A 12,454-nucleotide genomic window follows, 5' to 3' on the forward strand; every position below is an offset into this window, starting at 1 on the left:
GCTTATGAAGTGTATTGGAGGAGGATGGGATGGGGGTAGTCGGGGAGGTGAGGATGGGGTTAGTCGATTAAAGAAATCTTATCTTAACACCACACTACTATTCACTACATTGGCAGCCGATGTACAAGAACGCGGTTGGCCGCGTAGGGAGGTGGATGGGTGGGCGTTCAAGGGCAACTTCGGCACAAAATGAAGCTAGGGGTTAATAACATATCTTTACTGAGTTGATCGATGGCAGGCGCCATCTTGGAAAACAGTTGAACCAGTCGAACCACGAACACCCTGCTCGAGCTATGTTACTGGTTACTGGTTGCACGACGTTGGTCGTTCGACTGGTCATGACTGTTTTCCAAGATGTAATGTCTTACAAACTAGCTTTTTAATAAACTGTCTGTAGACTTACAAAGTTCTCAATGCTTCGGGTTTACATGCAGGGCCCCTCATTATGCTACTGTTAGTGTGTGGTGCTATTTTAAGCCTTGTTAGTGGAACAGAAATAGCAATTTTTACCCAATGCTAACGTTAGCAGCTATTCACCGGTTAGCGGTAGCTTGGTTCAAGCAAGAGACACATTCGATTAGCATGAAAACAGATCCCTGAGAACAATCCACTCGGCACACATATGTTATTTAGCCCTAGGTTCATTTTGCGCTGGAATCTTCCTTTAACATACAGGACTTTGAAGCCAGAGAGCGGATTTTGTTTCCCGGGGAAACTAAAGCCTTTCACCCAGGAAATGCGTGTTCCTTAGGAGGGTTTTAATCCAAAAACAATCTATGTCCTAATCTTAACTTTCATCGCGGCAAAAAGCTCACATATTGTGGACTCAGCTAGGCAGCTCGCGGTGCTTTGTACCCAACTCAAAGTCACCTATTTTCCGGTAACTGATCCACCGACTACCGCTGATACAACGGAGGTCTGTAGCCGGCGTCACAAAGCTGCCGCTCGTCGTCATGGAGCTCATAGCCGGCCGACGTCAAATGACCAGCCGGCAGTCTCCTAAATTCGTAGGATATCATAAGTTTTGTTGTGCGTACAGTTTCGTACAAAATCAAACGGACCAATTCATGAGAAGGCGTTGACTGATCAGTTTGTATATAGCAATGGTTTGTATTTTGTATTTTTAAGAGGATATGTTTTGAATGAAGAAATCTTAGTTTGCAAAGCTGTTGAACCCAAATGTAGGGGAGTAAAAATGTACAACATCTGAAATGTAGTGGGGTAGAACGAAAGTGGCAAAAATGTCTTACTCAATTAATGTACGAGTTGGTCAAATTTGACTAAAAGCTCCCTTGTAGAGCTTTTGACTGCTAGTAGTGCAATGGAGCAACACATTGGGTCCTTCTTTGGTTTGTATTGTGAGGCTTATCATTCATTGTCCATCACGGTCTCAACAAAAGTGTTTCTTGCTAATCTGCGGCACGCCAACTTCCTTGCGTTTGTATCGCCTTCCTCTTAATCTTGCTGTCTTTGGCTTCTGCCCTATGATTGGACCAAACCAGATAAGACGTTCGGCAAGCAGCAAGCGAGCATCACAGCTGTTCTGATAGCTTCCTGTATGTCCAGCATAAACCAAATACTTCAAGCACAGTTAATAACCAACAGCAGCAAGTAGTTGTTTTCATAGTTTCATTGTTGTTTGGCTGACATTGCTTTATTTTTAAATCTTTCTGCAAATGTGTTCCGATACAGTATTACAGTCACATGTTTGATGTTCAAGCAACGAAAAGACTTTTCTTTCTGTTTTTTTTGTTGCAGCACCTATGAATACACGTTCCTCGGCTATAGACACAAGACGCATGCAGTAATAACGAAACGTAAAAAAAGGAGCCATGTAAATCAAGAATACCTTCTGTGTTTTGTCATCTCGTTGTCACTGAAACTATGATCTACTAAAAATTGAGCTGAGCTTGAAAGCATCGCATTAAAGCAGCTGCAGCCCACTGCTTACTGGAGAGGCTGTGAACTGTGCACTTCCCTCCAGTCTTACACCTGTTGACTGGGAAGATTAGAAACTTTTAGATATCACTTAGAAAGTTTTTTTAAGTGCACAGTTTATATACATATATATGGCTGACTTTATGACTCAAGATAGAGCTTAAAATGCAATATCATAGAGAGAAATGTATCTAAATAAAGTAATGATCTCCTGACAGCGGACTAAAGTCTTTGTGGTTTTATTTAAGAAAATGAGCCTATGCATGTGGCCGGGTGAGTCACATATGCAGTGTGTTCATTGTTAGTCCTTGTTCAAACTTTAGCAGGTTTTGCAAGAGATAAATGGCCGAGGAGAAATGACAGCTGCCACAGTAAAAAAGCACAGTGTCAGTCTTAATACGCCATTGAAGCGGGGTTTACTATCCATGTTCTGAAGTCAAGGTGTTAGCATTCGGCCTTTTTTTTATTGTGTTCGCCATCCTTCTCGAGACATACAGAGTGAACCACAGAACACTTTTATGTTTTATTACAAATGTTTGAAATGTACAGATATTCCCATTTCACTTTGGCTCTGTTACTTCCTGCTAATTACAGCTGCAAAGACAAATCGATTAATTGATTAGTGTAGTTACTAGTTAGTAGCTACTTAGTTACTACTATTAAGCTAAGCAACTATTTTGATCAACGATTAATTGGTTTGAATCCTTTTTTCTTAATGAAAAAAGTGTGAAAGATGAATATTTTTTGGTTTCTTCCCTTCTTTCTGTGACAGTGAACTGAATATATTTAATATGGACAAAACAAGACATTATCATGGAATTTGGAAAACACCAGTTAACGTGTTTTTTTTTTTTACCATTTTCATTTACATAGAAATGAATCAAACCAATCGATAGTTCGAGGAAAAAAATCGGCAGATTAATCTTAATTATCTGTGCACCAGTAAAAGCAGGACTGGATTCTAAGTTTATTAATATATTTATTATTTCATGGTGCTGCTTTTTCTTAATATCTTCCAAACTAGTGTCATTGTTTCTTGATGTCACGCTAAAGGTCTAAAGATCGCGTTGTCATCCTCTTTCTACTCTAACACATAAGACAGTTATTGTGTGCTTGTTTTGCCACGGGCCACGCATTAACACGGGGCATCGTGTGTGTATGCGGGTGGGCGGATGGTGATGTATCACTGCTTTTTTAAGCCCCAATTTACCACAGCTGCCATTTTACCAACACAAATGAAACTCTGTGATCATACGACAAAAATGTTCTGTGTCCGTATCAAATCATTTTAAAGTATGTGAATGCGTCGGGGGGGGGGGGGGGACGACTTCCAAATGTGGTGTGCGTGCATGCCTGCCTGCCTCAACGGGGCAGCCCCTGAACTCCAAGAGGAAAAGGGAGTAAAATGTAGTCTTTGTGATGTCTCTATCACTCAATCGCAGCGCTGGAGTTCCCAACACTGCTCTTTGTGTGATGAACTGACCAGCGACCACAGAACAACGGCACCTTATCAGGGCTTGTAGCTCTCTGTGTTCGCTTCTCAGCACACACACTCAGTGCAAGGTAAAAAAAAAAAATGAGGAAACTAAGCGTGTATTCTTGATAAGCTTATTCTTTGGACTCTGTACTGAATGCTTCAGTACCCTTGACATCAAAAGGCCAGGAGAACAGAGGAGAAAGGAGAAAGGAAAGGAGAAGAGAGCAAAGCTTTTGTGTCCACAATCCTGAGAGCTCATTCTCTAATGAGGCCCAGTCAGCAACGCAAGTGTGTGTGTGTGTGTGTGTGTGTGTGTGTGTGTGTGTGTGTGTGTGTGTGTGTGTGTGTGTGTGTGTGTGTGTGTGTGTGGTGTGTGTGTGTGTGTGTGTGTGTGTGTGTGTGTGGTGTGTGTGTGTGTCTTACCAACCTCTCCAGTAAAAAAAAAAATAATTAAGACACCGAACACACCATTCGTCTGAGACGTCATCTGTCAAAGTCTTTCTTTTTTTTTTAGGACTTTATTTAGCTGAAGAGGAAGATGAATTTTTTTCAACACATGAAGGAACACTAGCTACAGTTGATCCCAAACATTCAACATCAACACATCTGAGACGGCATGGTTTTCACTGGACAACGATGGGATGACACACTGTCATCTGAAAAGTAATTATTAAAAGTCCTTGAAATGTCACCGTAAAGCTGTTAAAACATTTCTAAAAGTGGGTGAGGTAGTGCTTGGTGAAAGCATGGTAAACTGTTGGGAAAAGCAAACAACTACAGAATTCAGCAGTTCGTGTACCAAGTTTAGGAGTTTTAGAGGTCACTTGCAAGGACCATGTAATTATAGCTTTTCAATTCCTTTGGTAATTGTGGGCTAACTTGACACCTCTGGTTGTTATTGACAACTGCTCTGAATTTGCAATTGCTAAGCTTTTACCACCTGTAACACGTCATTACAGTATGTTTTCATTTTATGACTGGGAGAAGCAATAAGTGACTTTTTATTTTTTTTGTAATCATTCCTTTTAGTTAGTTGGCACATGGACCGTAGCATTGACTCTTCTTCACTATTTGGTGAAAGACACTTAGAAAGAAATGTCATTTATGTAGGCTTGTAGGGTACAGTATACAGTGGTAATCGTACTGAGCAGCCTGTGTGTGGTCAGAAGAGTACGTTGGGATGTTTTAACGTCAGTCAGTCAGCCAGTCAGCCAGTCGGCACACATTTGACAGGTATGTCTCTATAATGTTGCATCAAATTTACCCAGACTGTCAGATTGAGGGCTCCTGATCTTATTGAATCAGTCATTTAAGCGCTACCACTTAATTCTGTGGCTCGTGTGTTCACACATAGACAGACAGCATAAACAGCATGTATCTTGGTTACAGTTCTCTTAACCCCCCCCCACCTCCGACATGGGCTGATGATAGTATTTGAGTCACGCTGAACCTTGCTGCTATGCAGATGCTCAAATCCTAATTGGACATTTGTAGGGCTTTTCACTTATAAAGCGCATTCTGCGTTTTGCATAGTTTGTGCATTTCTTTTCTTTTCTTTTTGTGCTTAAATCTTAAAAGGAGGGGGGGGGGGGGCTGGAATTGGGGGCGGCAGCACTTTTAGACAGTCTCAATAGTAGAGCTGCAAAGATGAATCCATTACTGGATTAGTTTTCAACTATTAAGCATAATGACTATGCACCCAGTCAAAGTGCCACTGTGTCCAACTCAGTAAAACCAGGCAGCAGTCAACGTGTGCATGGCAAGAAAGTTCATATGTTTCTTTTTTTCGAGTAATGAACGATGGCTTAATTCAACTTCCAGCTGTTTTTTTTTTTTTTTTTTTTTTCTGACTCAACAAGTGAAAAGCAAAACCAAAACAGAATTTACTAAGGACCAAAAAAGACATTGAAAGCGTTGTGCATTAGCCATTTAATAATCAGCGTATTGTGCCTACAACTATGTTGACGTTTGACAGGTTCTTCTCTTATTAATGAAATTATTTTAACAAGCACAATGGAGTCTGATTCTATCTCACCCTTGTCTACATCTCACCCTTTTTCCTGGCCTTTACACTTACCGCATATTAAATTAGCCTGACCTGACTTTTGCCAGTTTTCAGTCACATGTCCAGGAAATCCTAACCAGGGATAAAGCCGACTTTGTTAGAAAGCGTTTGAAGCCAATGAATGCTCTTATCATGCCACTATCGCACCTGTTAGATGGCTGATGCTCGATTGTTATCGCGCACGTCGGGGCTGCAGCGACGGTTACCTGAAACAGCCTGCCAATTATGCAAATGAAGCTGCTATATGGTGGGATTTGAAGAGGCTCTTTGTACTTCCTCTCTTGAGAGGAGATAGGAGGGGGGGGGGGCTAGAAGGAAGGCGGGTTGGCTAGGTCAGAGGTAAAAGGAGAGTAGAAAATTCATTACTGGCGAGGGAGAGCCAGTCTTGACTTGTGTCAGCAGATCTGTTCCAGTGAGGAAGCGCTGTTGGGTCTCCTCATGTCCTCTCATCCCTACCAGGTCAGTACCCAAAACTACAGGATAGATGAAAATATCTTCTTATATGTGTAGTTTGTTTATTTTATTTTACTTTTCTCTTTCTCGTTAATGCCAGTTCAGGTTTTACAAAAACTTCCATTGCTTTCTATTCTCAAGCACAGCAACATCCCTCATTGATTCTCAATCAGAGGAGTAGATGGATGTTAAAAGAAGCCAGATGAGCCACAGGCGGATTCAAAAACTGCAAAATAAATTAGTTAAATTATATTTAAAAGATTAGTTTTTATCATTCCTAAGCGAATACTGCTAACTGTGAAACAATTCCTTAAACATTTGTTTACAAAAATTTTTTTTTTTCTTCTTACGCTTGTCTTCACAAGACCGCCCAGCAGGTTGGAAACTTACTGTAAGAGCTTGGCCTCGGAACACGGCAGACAACTGACAATTTAACAATGTGAGATGATGTTTTGCAAACGTTACTCATTCAAGTGTGATAGAACTGGCTGTGGAAATATGCCAAGATCAGCGTGTGAGATAGTTTTCATATTTGTTTTAGTTTGAGAATGTTACGTTTGAGCCAGCACGACTGAGAAGTGTTGCGTTGTTTTTTTTGCCTTTGATGTTCCTGCGGAGAACCTTTCTGCCATCCACAGCTGTCCGTCTCGGCGTTGACAATGAGAATGTCTTTATATATCGCCGCTTTAGATGACTAACACTTTACCCTGCTGCTCTCAACTGCTGAGACTGGCTTTTTGGCGCGCACTCTCTCTTTCTCCGTCTATTGTGCACTCTCTCTGCTATTTTGCCTCGGGCACTAGTTGGAAAGTGTCATGAACGATACAGCCAACAACCCAACAAGCTGCTTCTGTGGGTGGGGGGGGGGGGTGTAGAGAAAAGAAAACAGTGAGAGAGGGAGAGAAGGAGGAAACAAGAGACAAAAGAAAGAGAGAACAACAGAAGGGATTTGCATTGCCAAGTTTGATGTGTTACAAGTTGTTGGGTAACTGACGGTTTTGTGCAAAACGATTCTTGTGTTGTGGGAAGTGTAAGGTTTCAGTGTTGTCAGCGCTAAAGGAGAAGAGCTGAGGCATGTTCCCTCCGTCCACTGTCATCCTCCATCGCCTCCGGCTCTGCTGCGACGGGTGCATTCATTTCACAGAGGGGGGACGGGATAAGTGTAACCCTGCAGCAGCACAGCCATTACCGCGGTCAGACCGACCGGGAGCACCAATGGGTTTCCTTTTAAAGGCTCACGTCACCTAAATAATAGGGGTGTGCAAAAAAAATTGACTTGTATTTGAATCGCGATTCAAGCTGTACCGATTCACAGAGTGTCATATTCATATTTTTAATTTATTTGTTATTGTATGTCTACTGCAATCACATGATAGATAGATATATACTTTATTGAAGTAGAAATTCAAGGTCCCAGTATCTTACAGACATCACACACAACATACAACATACATCATAACAGGATGTTAAAATAACATAACAAACAAATCCATATGAATAATATGGCTATGAATCTAGACAGACTGTGCATCAGTATGTGACTCTGAGAGCCAATGACCAAGTGGGAGTGAGAATGGGTGGACGTCACACATCCCATTTCCTTGTTGAACAAGACGTGTGTGACTCGAACATCTCACATTTACAACAAAACGTACAGCGAAAGAGCGTGCAAAACATTTCAGACCGTCCTGCCAGCCTGTAATCATTTTAACATCAATGTACGCTGGAACCATTTTTTACTCTGATGCCGCTGAAGCGGCCGCTATTTTAATCCAAGGGAGTAAGCCTCTCCTCTCCAAGCGTAGCTCCCATGGCGCCATTTTAATGCTACGAAGCCATCACCTGCAGTTAGCATCCCATTGACTCCCATTCATTTTTGCGCCACTTTGACAGTGAATATACTGAGAACAGCTACGCTCATTATTGTATGTGCAATAATAAGTTAAAGTCCAATAAGTCCATCAAACCATATGAATGTGTGTCCCAGGCCAGGATGGGAAATGACCTAACAATATAAAGATCAACAAGCCATGACAGACATGTTCCAATTTGATTCATTTAATAAATTATTATTTTTTGTCTTAAATCCACCAGCCACTTTCATGTTGTACCATCATTTGCAGCTTCCTGAGCCTTTTTTGGTAAGGTTACTAGGAAAACTCAGCCTAGAGTAGTTTTATTCTCCCCTACACAAGTTTCCTTTTTATTTTTAAAGAACAATACAAAAAAGAAATCACCAAATTCTCTGTCTCCTGCAATTGCATTGCAACAAAAACGCTTTTATGGCGATTTTTTTACAAAACCTCCGGCAACATCAGGCATTTTGGGCCGCAACAATCTCAAAAAAGTCCTGGAGGGACCGATTATTGCATAATTGTACAATTTTTTTGTCTCCTCATTGCTCTTGTATAGTTTCCGTTTTCAAGACTCTTATTATTGGTTTATTTGACCTTATCTGTACTATTGCTGTCTCTGTGCTGCTGCATCAGCTGCTGGGGAGCAATAAAAGTTTATCTCATCTTTGTTTCCGCTGCTCTTTCACTAGGATTTCTTTTAGTTGTCTGTAGATATATATGTGTGTGTATATATATATAATATATATATATATATATATATATATAATTTTTTTTAAACCAACAAAGCTTGATTCCTCAAACACTTATTTGCATTTGAAGCCTCACCTGCTTTGGCAGTTTATCCTCTGCTTGAACTCACCACGATTACATTGTTTGCTCAGTAATATACATAATTGGACTCCTGCAACAGTTTCCTCACATGAAAAAATATATATATTTATATATACTGTATATATGTTGCTTTTTTAATGTAAGATAACTGTCTAACAGAAGTCTAAATACTAGTTTTTGGTCACTTTGTTCTACTTTCTTTAGCTCAACAGCTGGTCTGAGGTCTGTTTTAATGTGTGGGCATGTGGTGAGCGCCTATAAAAGCTGAACAACACTCTATGTGGTTGGAAAACAGGCCACAATCAGATAACCTCGAAAGAAGGCAATTCTATTCAAATCATGCAACACACACACACACACACACACACGCACGCACGCACGCACGCGCGCACGCGCACTCACACTCGCACACGCAGGTTCTACATGGGTGCAGACTGCGCCACATAGGCTAAGTGTGTGTTTAAGTAGATGAGACTGATGTGGAGGGAAGCAGTAACCTTGACTGGCTCTCATTGTTCTAGCTAAGACGCTTAAAGCATTGTTAAAAAAACAACAACAACCTTTGTGCTTGTAAAACACACACGCACCTCGACGCATTCCTTGCTGTCAACAGCTCTCTGGATCACTGAGATTCAGTGCATACCTCTGCATTGGGTGACACACACACACACACACAGACACACACACACAGACACACACAGTCTGTGCAGAGGCGTGTGAAAGCCACCTGTGGCAGCTCTACAGTCCAGTCCTCTGTGGAACGTGGAGGGGAGACCCAGGAATAACTCGCCGTGGGATAAAACTCAGTGTGTTGCCACTGCCAGCATGACCACCCCCCCCCCCCCCACGTCAAACAATCAACCCCTCGCTGATACCCACAGTGGCTGCTGCAGTGTTGGCTAAACAGTTACTCACCTCTCCATCTTCATCCCTCCATTTTCATTCCTTGTTAATGCTCCCAAAGAAACACAGCACTTGAAAATAGCAATCAGACGGGACTAGGCTGATAAAGATCCTTGTGGGTGTGCTGATGGCTCGTATATTCCAATGGTCACCACAGATGACAAGGATCAGTGTGTTGGAAACCGTATTTAGATTACGGGACAGCGCTTTTTTTGTTGAGGAAATTTAAATTCTAGACCTCTAGGCCCAAACCACGTAAAGCGAGCATAAAAACAGTTTTTTCGAATTTGAGGACGTTTTCTTTTCTCGAATTATGCCGTTTAATAATAATAATAATAATAAATTTAATTTATAATGCACTTTATATTTGCAAAAATCTCAAAGTGCTACATGGTAAAAAAAAAAAAAAAAAAAAAAAAAAAGTAAGTGATAAAATAAAACACATGGAGAGCATGAAAATAATAAATATAAAAATAAACAAAAACAATGTAGAAAAGGGCAAGAGATCAGTCATAAGCTCTCCTAAAAAGGTGGGTTTTAAGGCCACGTTTAAAATCATCCACAGTCTGTGGTGTCCTCAGGTGGTCAGGGAGAGCATTCCACAGTCTGGGAGCCGCTGAGCAGAAAGCCCGATCTCCCATAGTACGGAGCTTTGTCCTGGGAGGTTTCAGGAGATAACCTGAGGCAGATCGGAGGGTCCGGGTAGAGGTCTGAGGGTGAGAAGTTCCTTGAGGTAGGGGGGGGCTTCACCGTGGATGCACTGATGGGTGAGGAGGGAGACCTTGTACTCAATCCTGAGAGACACAGGAAGCCAGTGGAGAGATTTGAGGATGGGGGTGATGTGGTCGTGTTTGCGCACCCTCAACAGGATCCTAGCAGCGCTGTTCTGGATGTACTGTAGCTTTTGAAGGCTTTTCTCAGGGATCCCAGTGAGGAGCGCATTGCAGTAGTCCAGCCTGGAGGAGACAAAAGCGTGGACAAGCTTTTCGGCATCACTGGAGTGAGTATGGGACGGAGTTTAGCGATGTTCCTGAGGTGGAAAAAGGAGGTCTTGCAGAGATGTTTTATGTGAGCCTCAAAGGCCAGATGAGAGTCCATTTTAACACCCAGGTTAGTGGCTGATGTAGAAAGAGGAATATTTTGGCCAGAGAGGTTGATGCTGGTAATGGCAGATGACCGAACCTGGTGAGGAGTGCCGACTAAGATGGCTTCAGTCTTGGAGCTGTTTAGCTGCAGAAAGTTTTGCTGCAACCACGCCTTTACCTCCTCCAGGCAGGTGGTCAGAGTAGATGATGGCAGGGCAGCAGAGGGGGTTGGGTGAGTCCTGAGGTAGAGTTGAGTGTCATCAGCATAGCAGTGGAACGAGATTCCATGTCGGCTGATGACATGGCCAAGGGGGAGCATGTAGAGGATAAACAAGGTGGGGCCGAGCACTGAGCCTTGAGGGACACCACAGGTGACGTTGTGCGTCAGGGATTTAGCCTCTCCCAAGGCGACATGCTCAGTCCTCCCGGTGAGGTACGTTTCCATCAACATTTCCATCAACGTTTCCATCAACATTTTCTAATGCGAGACTTCAAAATGCACATAAAAATAACTACTGTTTACAGACATTTTAGTGAACTCATGTCGTGATATAATAATACCATGTTACTGTTCTACACATATCTGATGTCTTAAATAATGATTCCAACTTAAAAACGAAAAAGGAAGGTTGTTTGGAGGTTTTAGTTTTACTTGTATGAAGAGCTTTGTCTGATGTAATAAATAACAATGGATCCCACATCGATATTATGATATTGTGTTTAGCCACCTCGCCCAGCTCTATTTGACTTTACTAGATTATTAAAACAATCAAAGTACCAGTGCTATTAGGAGAAAATGTTAGAGCAATGCCAGCAGCAGTAGGAGTGGATGATATGGATACAGTTGGTCAATACTTACTGTTTTTTGTGATATCGTACGAAAACATACGCACACCAATTAGTGACAACCCCTGGCTGGTCACGTGACGACTGGTCACATGACAGTTATGTTTAGCAGGCGTTCTGGGTGTGTTGCTATTTTGAAGCTGCGGGAAAAGATCACGCCATTGACCAACAAAAACCTGGTCTAAAGTCAATAGCGCAGCATTTCATTGTTATTTTAACAGCGCTTTAGTAAAATGCACCAAGGCTTATGCACAGCGTACACACACGCATGCAAAAGATTACATATGAATATATTACGGTGCAAATCCGCCATCATAATAGCACGATAGTACAAACACACCTGGTTTTTAAAAGGAATGGGAGATTGGTTTCTTGCATGTTAAGCCCAAAACACACCTATGGATTAATGAAGACACCAAGTACAACCCTTTTGAACCATGTGCCTGGCGCACGGAGCCTTTTTTCTGCCATTAAACGAGCAAAAATGGATTTGGACATGGCCTTAAACGCACCTGCGCCATGCGTTTCCGGCCGTGCGCTTAAATCATTAAAATAGGGCCTTTGAAGTGTCTGATGTAGTTACAGTAGCAGTTTATGGATTTTGGTCCATGTTTTCTTTGTATATGTACATTCATGAGCATGCCGGAGTTGTAATTCAATTTCATCTTTCTTTTTTTTTTTTAAACTAATTGACGGTTGGTGGCGGTAATTTGGATTGAAACGTAGCAGTGCGCCAAGAAAAGGCAAGAAGAACAGCGCTAGCTATTAAACGTGGATTCAAACAATGCAGGTTTCAGTGAGTGTCAACAGACAGCTGTACATTTGAGAAAGGAAAAAACGGGTTTGTTAGGCCTCACACAAGGACACACACAATGTGATTTGGTGATAGACAAAGAATGCAAACTAAAGTAGGAGTTTGCTAAGAAAACTCTGCACCTTTTAATTCTAAGAATGTTTTCATTGTAGAAGAACAATAGGTTGATTGTGTTGCACCACCCAC

The 12,454-nt window shown here is 41.8% G+C and overlaps 1 protein-coding gene across 8 annotated transcripts in view; it reads left to right on the plus strand.

The window, feature by feature from the left end:
• sox13 (SRY-box transcription factor 13) overlaps positions 1-12,454 on the plus strand; it is a 73,224-nt gene that overhangs the window by 12,700 nt on the left and 48,070 nt on the right. Inside the window, exon 1 of one of the 8 annotated variants that reach the window (XM_032514199.1) lies at positions 5,836-5,939. The exons of the other annotated variants lie outside the window; for them this stretch is intronic. The gene's annotated coding sequence lies outside the window, so the exon portion shown is untranslated. Of the gene's footprint in view, positions 1-5,835; positions 5,940-12,454 lie in introns of those variants that run through there. 8 annotated transcript variants of the gene reach the window in all.

This window comes from Etheostoma spectabile, chromosome 4 (assembly GCF_008692095.1).
Source record: "Etheostoma spectabile isolate EspeVRDwgs_2016 chromosome 4, UIUC_Espe_1.0, whole genome shotgun sequence".
Lineage (NCBI taxonomy): Eukaryota > Metazoa > Chordata > Actinopteri > Perciformes > Percidae > Etheostoma > Etheostoma spectabile.